Here is a 10,000-nt window from a genome sequence, read left to right as displayed (position 1 = left end):
GGACAACAACTCTATTACCCATCAACAGAAAGCTAGATAATTTAGGTGTTAGGCAGCCACAAAAACACCATTAGGAATAAAATAGTTAGAAACTAAAAGTTGGTAGAGGGAAGAAAGGGGTTATATATGGCAGCGTGTCTAGACTGTGAAGAAGGGTACTATGGCGAAACTGGCAAATCATGTAAAGGGCGAAGCAAACAACATCTGCAGAACATAAGGCATTATAATCAGACGTCGGCGATTGCCAAACACTGTTGGAAAGTATCCTCTTCAAAATGAGCTGAGGAAAATATGAGTTTTCTGTACAGGAACACACCAACCAAACGGCTAGACTGGTTGAGAACGCCTTCATAACTTGCGCCAACAATAACACAATGGCAGGGAACACCGGAAATGGCTTTGAAGACAGCATATCTAGAACAGATATAAATACAGGCTGGACTGTGCGATGCTGCTCATTGTGCAGATGCTTGATAGTGTGGACTGTTTGTCCAGAAGGTTGTGGCTTTCTGAGATAAATGCTCCATTAGATGCCGTCCCGTCCTCACCATTAATATAACATATGTATATATATATATATATAATATATATGTATAACTCATATATATATGTATATATATATATATATATATATATATATATATATATATATATATATATATATATATATATATATATATATATATATATATATATATATATATACATACACACACACACACACACACACACACACACATATATATATATATATATATATATATATATATATATATATATATATATATATATATATATATATATATATATATACAGTCTTGGATGACTTTGGACGAGCTATGTGCTGGCCTGTCAGTGTACTTCACTGCAGATGCATTGATGCATTTCTGTCGATGATTTAAGTCCATGGAGACAGCGTGATCGAACATTGACCGGAGGTCGTCACATTTCTGGAAGAAATGATTGTGTGAGTGCGTATGTGTGTTGCACTCACGAATGGTATAGTAACAGGGGGATATACTCTTGCAGGGGGACTTCATTAAGAGACTGGGTCTGTTTTGGTTAGTGGTGAAGTGTTGGAAGATCGACACTGGAAAATCTGTTATTTGTCCCTATAGAAAGTGAGTACCATGACTCATGAACACTTACATCTTTTCCAGACATATTTTTGAAAAGACTCAATTATGCTGCAGTGAAATTCCTCTGTGTTCCCATGATGCATTGTCCTGTTCCGTTAACTTTGTGCATTTTTCTGTTTTGAATATGAATGTTTTGTAACACCGTTTCAGGTTTTAATATATTGATTTGTTTCTTTCAATAGGAATTCTGGGTTCATCTTGTGGGGACGAATATTTTGGGAAGAGGTGTTATTCTTTACATACTCGTACTATATGACATTTATTGTGGTCTAGAATAATTATGACCTCATTGCTTTATTTGGTGATCAGGGTGTTAGTCACTAGTATCAGCTGGTTTAGAATTGATAACCTGAATGTTTGTGAATCAGAATTTCCTCTACTGATGTTTTCCATTTGTAGGGGGTAGAATCCACTCCATTTGGTCCTAGTCATGACTCCTGATTCGGCAATTCCATGACGAGGCGACAGCACAGAGCATGCTAGAATTCAACAATCACAAGTAAATGTTGCCAAGCAACATTTACACTACGTACTTGACACATAAAACCATATGATACTGCAGTAAGCTAATCACTGGAATTAGATTACTTGCAGGAAAAAGAATCATAATTCAGTGACAAGCAATCCGCTTGCCTCATTCACATTATTCCACCACCCAACGTCTCAGGCTACACCAACCTCCCTCGCCCGAGAGCTGTTAATGATGAATGGTTGTTTTAAAATTCCCTTCACTGGCAAACACAGCCTTAAAATACATATCTTCATACAAGATTTTCTCCTCAGAATTACTTTTTCATTTCCCGAAATATTTGCATAAACTTGTGTTACACCCTGTATATACGAGTGTATATATATATATATATATATATATATATATATATATATATATATATATATTTGCTGAGTGACTTGGTGGTAAAACACAGAACTTATATTTGCAAGGTCCATGGTTTGTACCCAGCAGTTGACCAGCTGTGAATGGGCACCAGCATATGGGTAGCAAGTTTTTCTAATTCTTATTGGGAAGCAGTAGGTTCTACATTTCCGATGTCCCCCCTTTTAAATGGGAAAGAAGCTTCTAAATAAAGTCATGTACACACACACACACACACATACACACACACATACACACACACACACACATATATATATATATACATACATACATACATACATACACACACACACACACATACACACACACACACACACATATATATATATATATATATATATATATATATATATATATATATATATATATATATATATATATATATATATATATATATATATAAATATTATTGTGAGGTAGTTTCCATATTTCACACTTGACTTCTTAGCGCTCCCAAATATTAATCCAAAAATATTCATGAAATATTGAATTCTTTTTTACATGAGAATATGTCCAAGGTTATATCAGATAAGTGCATCGGCCTACGGCTATGATACAAACTTAAATCTTTTAGAGTAGATACATAGGTAAACAGTCGACTGATCCACTTGACTATTAAGAGAACTATATGATGATTTCGATCCTACACTATTTTTCCTGTTGAATTCAGGCTTAGTGCTTATAACAAGAATGAACCCATATCCACCATAACAGCTCATTGCTGAGTTTGTTTTGAAATAAGTTTTGAATTTTGTCCTTATTCACATAGAGCAATTCTGATCTAATATTAAACACAGATACCCTTTGATATCCAGTTCACGTTAAGTTACGGATACCTGACATCCAAGAGGAATAATAATTAATAAGTGCATCTATCTAGGCTAGGATTCGAACCCGTGCCTCTTGAATTAGATGCAGAGGTAGACAGTCGACTGAATACCACTGTATTTCATGCAAGGCTCAGGTTCGGATCAAGGTGCTACAATATAGAATGAACGAAACGACTATTGAACAAACATACTTTTATGAAAATGAAGTGCGACTGTGAAAGAAAGAAGGCAAAAGATGAAGAAATGAAAAATTTTGTGCAGTACTTGTAGTATAAGAGAAGTGAATGTGTGAAAACTGTGGAGATGTAAGCCTTATAGTAGGCTTAGTATAGAAGAAAGGATGGATTAGTGCCAGTTGAGACGTTTATACATGTAGACAGAAGAAGGGATAAACAGTGTGTAATTTAGAGGTGTAGGGAGGAAGGAAGACATAAAGACCTACGAAAAGATGGACAGATGGCTTCAAAAAGGCATTGGGAAGAAGTGGTTTAGAGAAATCGCTTAATGTTGAAATAAATACATGCACACAAACATGTTTCCATGACAATGTCTACACTTATACACATGTTACTTTTTTTTTAAACGCCTAAACTAGAATTTTCAGTCACCTTCAAATGACATTGTAAAGGTCCTCAATGAATAGCACTTTCATGAATCACTTATGGAAGACAGAAATGAAGTGGCTGAAGAGCTTTCGAGTGAAATCAACTCAAGAGACACTAGTTTGTTGGAATTTGACAAGCCCATTTTCTCCGAATTTGAATCCAGCAATTTCCTCTATGTGGTCGATTTTTGCATAGTGATCACTTTAAATGTGATGCAAAAAGAGGCTTACGAAAAGGGTAACGGCTGGATCAGGAATATCGTAAATAATCTAAAATTGACGGATCTATTTATTTTGTTCAGTAGCTATATATTATTATTTTTTTACTAAAATTTACAGGTGACCTGAGGTCAAACTGTTTAAATAAAAACAGGACAGGTATTTTCAAAAACATGATTAAATGACTGGTTAGACAAAAATACTCTGTCACATGTATGTGGTGCAAGGTCAAATGAACAGATAATAAATATACAATTCTACAATAATAATATTGTGTCTGTCTGACCCAGGTCGCACGTGAAAGCACCGCAGAGAATGGGATGTCTCATTAGAGAACCCATTGAATGGGGACTTCCACAATACTCCCCGACGTATGGTAACGTCTAGTTCAAAGCAGGTGTCTGCTGGGGCGGTGGAGGGGCCTCTCTTCTCGATGCCAGCGGGGGTAGTCGTTTTCGGTGCCCTGTGGAGGGTGTGTTGGGATGCCTTCCTGTTTGGTCCTTGGGCTTTCTTGGGCTGCCCATTACGTTTTCCCGGATGGGGCGGCTGGGAAATGCTATCTTCTATCGGGGCTTTTGGAAGAAATACGTCTTCCTCCAGAAATGTGGGCTTGAGACGGTCTATCAATACCCAGTCTTCCTTCCTGTGGACGGCTACCTGAATGCTTTCGTTCCTCTCAAGAAGTAAAGAGGAAGGCCCCCTGCTGGGACCTGGTCAAGGGTGGCCTATTTAACCTCACTCCCTGACAAAAATGGGTGGTGGAGGATCACAGACCGGGAGGCATGAACTGGACGTCCTGTCGGTGTATGTCCGCCAGCTTGGGGCTAACTTATCCCATGCCCTGCTGCGGAGCCTCCTGCGTTGTTTAAGTCGTCTGGTCCTCTGTGATGAGTTCCCCCCAGGACCAAGAGGTCTCCCCTAGACTTTCTATAAAGGATGGTTGCTGTTGGCTCTGGGGCAATTTCCAACTCTCTGAGGTGCAACGAGCCATGAGGGACACTTCAGGAACCTATGGAACGTTTCCACCATTCCATTGGCTGCGGGGTTGTAGGTGGTGGTGCTGTGGCGAGTGGTCCCCAATAGGCATGTTAGGGCGGTCGGGACACTGAGTCAACTAATCCAGCTTGAAGGAGGGCCTCTATATGCGTTGGTGGTGGCTTCTTCCATATGAGAGCTTCAGGTCACCTGGTAGCAAGGTCGACGACTGTTGGAAGGTATCTTGCTGCTCCTGATGGGGAAGTTGACCCGCCGCCGACGTGGATGTGAATAAAACATCTCGGCTGGGAAAATCGCCCAGCAGACCTCGTGTGCCACCCTACTTTGCTGGCCTGGCACTGTGTGCACTGCCTTGCCCAGGCCAGTTGCGTCCTTCCGTATGCTGTGCCAGATGAACTTCTCCGTCAGCAGCCTGTCCATCATCCTTCCGGAGGGTGGGTTTTCCGTGGATGACGTCGAAGACCAGCTGACAATGGGAGGCGGGTGCCAGTGGGCGGGGCGGTGAAGCTAAATATCTCATGCAGTGTTGACCCTCCAGGGCCGAGGGGCATGTCCTTCCACTTCAGGAACGTGATGGCTGTGCCGTAAGCTGGAGTCTCTGGGTCGGCGGCTTGTTCACAAGGGCAAGGTCATATATCGATTTGATCCTCAAGGGCATTGTCTACTGGGTTGTTCTTGATGGGAGGTGCAACGATAGTGCAGGTGAAACTCCACAAAGGTGCTGCTGCTGCCTGGATTTTAACGTCCCCAATTTAGTCTGAAAGGCGTGGACCAGCGGCTGGTGGTCCGCCCAAATTCTGAATAAACTATTCCCACCAGGAGGAAAGTGGCATACCACCTTGTACACTGCGAAAGAGTTCTCTGTCACCACTGTGCCATCAAGGGACTCGGTGGGGCTGAGTTTCCTGCTGAAGAAGGTGATGGGCTGAGAGCTCCGTTAATGACTTGCGCCAGGATCAAACCACTGCAGGTGGCGTTGCTGGCATCCGTCATCAGCTGGAGGAGCGCTAAATTTTGAGTGCATAAGCCAAAGCTTTTGGCAAGACAAATATTGCGTCAGAGAAGGCCATCTCCAGTCGGTGCCCACTCTTAAGGTCTTGGACGAATTTTTGAGGACCTCCGTCAGGGGCCATGGTATCACTCATTTGGATGAATTCCCTGTAGAGTGAATTGCAGCCATACTAAATTCTTGTACAGCCTTGAGTGGAGGTAGGGGTGGGAACCTGACACACACACCTTGACTTTCACACGATACTGGCGGACGCCTCCTGGGGATATCTATATATATATAGAATTCCACCTTCTAACGCCGAAGGTGCATATGTCGAACCTGATTGGCCACTCTCTTGCAGGCGCTGCATAATTCTGGATGTGCAGTTTGGTGTTTCCTTGTTGGGATCTGGAAAAAATAGGATATCAAAAACAAGCGAGTTTGAAGTCCAGATCCCCCAGATGCTGCCCACCAGCCTCTGGAAGCAGTCGTGCCTCGTTCCTCAGGCGAGAAGGTGGAGAAGGGGAACAATGGGAACCGAAAGGCATGATGATGCGGTTTTGGGGTTTGTCCTCCTGGAGCTACTGGTACCTAGGAAAATATGATTTCAAGAGATCTAATTTTAAGAATATTTGGCCCCATGGAAGGATCCGTTGGGTCCTGCATGTTTGTTGCTGGTAGTTGTCGGGTTCTTAGCAGGTTGAGCCGCCTGTAGTCTTGAGGGTCTCCAGGTGCCGTCTGCTTTCTGCTGCCATGTGAAGGGAGAGGCCCACGGGCAGGGAGCCTTCTTGCATATGCCCATCTGTTCCATCTCGGCAGAGGCCTTCTTGGTCTCCTGAAGGCGTAAGGTTTGAAATTTAAGAAATTCCTTCCAGGAGGAGCCATACTGGTGGGGCTTAACAAACAGATTGTGGGCTCCCTGGCACCCTGGCGACAAGGGCAGGACTGGCAGGACTTGGTGTCCAGCAGGCGCTCTCAGTCGGCGTTGCTGCCAGTCTGAAGTTTTGAAGTCCCGCACCAGGAACCTGGTCCTAACACCTGAGACGATGAAGTTCCATTGTACCTCCGCTGAGGATGAGAAATCCGACAGGAGCCTGGTGCTGTCAGAGAGGATGGGAGACCCATTGGGGTCTGGCGGACATCTGCGGTCCTCTTATAATGGGAACACTGACCGCATGGCCCGGTGTTGATCAGCTTCATCCTGCCAGAGTGTCGGGGCATTAGAAGCCTACTGGTGCGGGGCCCTGCCCATTGTTTCAGATACTGTTGGTTTGGCGTCCTGTGCATAGTGGCTTAGCCTGCCTCCCTTTTTTGGAGGAGAAAAGGCAAAGGGACCTTAATCATTGGGCAGCTTTAGGGAACATCTGGTGGTAAATAGCAAAGCCCTTGCCTCTCCTCCTCTACTGGTGTGGTGGCCTCCTCCTGTCGAAATTTGTTTCGGTGATGCCCCTCTGTGGTGGGGTCCCCAGCTTTATGACAATATTGATGGGGTGTGTGGCGTGGATTTATTTCCGCCGCCATCTGGAGTACAAAAACCGTCAGCTGCTAAGTGACCTGATCAGGTCATTGACCGGCAGGGCAAAAGGTTCTGTGATCTGCCCATGGACCTCTGGGAGTAGCTATTTCAGGGGATCTCCCTCGACAGGCTGATTTCGCATGCCCCGCCGCTGCTGTCAAGTTTAAGGGGAGGAGGAGGAGGTCCTGGAGGGCATGCCACGTTTCAGATGAGGTTTTGTCCTGCTGGGGTTAATGGTGAGGTCAATATACGGGTGACTCTCTCGGAGACCGCGGGAGCAGGTCTCTCGAGAGTAGCCTTTAACTCCCAGGAAGGTGGCAGGACTCGATGTTGTCATCACCTACAGGGCGACCTTGTAAAATGGCTCAATCTCCGGAGGGCGTTGATTTTCTTATGTCTGCCTTCAAACCTCCGTCATTTGGTCAGGCCTGCCACCTAAGTTGCCCCTTGACCCTGTATAGCCAGGACCGCTGGGTTCTGATGGGTGAATGGCGGCAGCTTTATGCTGAGAGGCCACCTGGTTGCTAGGGGCAGCAAGAGGGGCAGGCACACGGCGTGGAGGAGCGCAAGGGACACACGTCTGCCTCGAGAGGATCTGTTAATTTTATGTGGTTGGGGATGTCTGTGTCCAAGTCTCATCCCACACTCTCACTCATGGGTGTGGGGAACACTCGTTCAATACACGAGTAAAGTGTGCCGTGTGGGTCCGCTAATGATGCTGGTGATTTGCCAATGGTTGGTAACGCTTCGAACACTTTGTTAGAGCACCAAGTAATTGGTCCGTTAGGGCGTGGAAACAGTTCATTGGGCCAAGAAAGTTTCGCCGTTTGGGTTCGATAATGGCTCTGGGAACCAATCCGGGTCACCACTGCTGAGAAGTGCTTAGAAATAATGAGCAGGAAGGCAAGTAACACTTTTATTGATGAAGCAACCCGCTTTATATATTCAGTGACATAAAGTCTAAAATCAAATGCATTGCACTAGGTCTGTTAGGTCATGTAACTATTTCTCTACAAAACAGGACAGGTACATAAAAACCATTGATTAATAATGACTGGTTAGACATAAAAATTACTCTGTCTTAATATCCCGTTAGGTCAAATACAGACGGTGATAATAGTTAATTATAATTCAAAGAACAATAGTTTACTAATGCTTTTTCCGTCCGACCCTAGGTAACTCAAATTTGCTCTACAAACTAAGGATGTGCATTACAGAGAACCCATTGAGGGGACTTTGCTTGAATACCAGTGATATTGAAAAACCCATTTATTTTGACAAATTTTTTCAGGGTTATGTACCAGAAGTTAATAAGTAAGAAAACCAAAGTAAAATGGGTATGACTATAAATTTAAAGAAAAATGTGTTAAAAGGGAAGTACAAGGAGGAATGAAGGTGAAAGTTAAGAAAACAAAAGGGCAACAAGAATACCAAATTTGAGGAAAACACAAGAAGAATTGTTACTGGAGGGATGGAAGGAAAATATACAGGGAAATTACATTTTTAATAGAAATTACATCACAATTTGGTCAAAGTGGAGATAAAATACTGAAAACAAAGCACAGTGGAGTGATGGTTTGGGTTGACAAATATTTCATCAAATAAAAGTTATAACAGACTTAATTTCAAGTTTAGATTATGTATAAAGATATAAATTTTATCAGCTAATCTATCTTTTATTTTCTTGATTTTATAAATTTAATAATAAGTTTTATTCCTGGATTGTGGGAGAGCAAATCCAGACAAAAGTTCTTGGTAATCAAAAGGGCAACAAGGTTTGTCTTGCTTTTCTGTGATAAAATCAAAACCAGAAACTATTATAAAAACACTTTTTGACTGGTGGGTATGACTACAATTTGGATGAATCTTCAAAACTAATTGAGCAGTTTCTTGTTGACACTTTCAAAATAAATGCATCACAGGAGGATGGCAGAAAGATGGAATATTTGATATTTTCATTACTGCAATCTATCTCCATGGAGCAATAGAGTTTGTATAAAATTTCTCTATCATAACCTGGTAATCAATTTATGAACGATTTGAGGAAATAGTTTTCCCAGCAATTAAGATGGTATTTTCTCTTCAAATTTTAGGAAACTTAACCTTTATAAAAACCATAAAGCCTCTAGCATTTACAAAAAGTGTCTGTGGTTTCCATCTTTATTACCTTCCGAAGCGGCTGTTTTTATGTCATCATAGTACGGGAGTTTTAACATTAACTTATCTGTCATCCTTTTTGTTCAGACTGCCAAAGTTACGTATGTCCAATCTTCAGTAATAAAATATCATATAAATATTGGAAAATATGGACTTAAAAAATTTCATTATAATTGTATTGAATCGCGCTTTCGTTTGCAAAACATTGATAAGCTAATGCCTCCCTTTTTTCGTTTTTATGTACATAAATTGCCTGTTCAACGGGTTATATAACATTCCATAAAACGATCAAATATATATCTTTCATTGAAAATTTCCAAAATGATGCATGAATTCAAAACATGCGGACATATACCAGACTTTTTAAAACCTTTGAACTTACTAAATTGAAATATTGTGTTAGTGACTTCCCGTTTGTTTCAAAATTACAATTGGATTGAATATTACTAGACAATACGTTTTTTTTAGCTTACAATTTCTTTTTGCCTTTTTCGGTCATTATTAAAGTTGACCGAAGTATCTTAAAAGGATTTATCGTGATTTATACTGAAAATATTGGCAAAACCGATAAAAGCTACAATCCTATTCCTGATATAGTTTTTTTTGATAATGAAATCTGGCACATTTTAAAAGTATAAGTCTTTTATAATTCC

The sequence above is a fragment of the Macrobrachium rosenbergii genome, chromosome 2 (genome assembly GCF_040412425.1).
Source record: "Macrobrachium rosenbergii isolate ZJJX-2024 chromosome 2, ASM4041242v1, whole genome shotgun sequence".
Taxonomy (NCBI): domain Eukaryota; kingdom Metazoa; phylum Arthropoda; class Malacostraca; order Decapoda; family Palaemonidae; genus Macrobrachium; species Macrobrachium rosenbergii.
Note: the sequence above shows the minus strand (reverse complement) of the source record.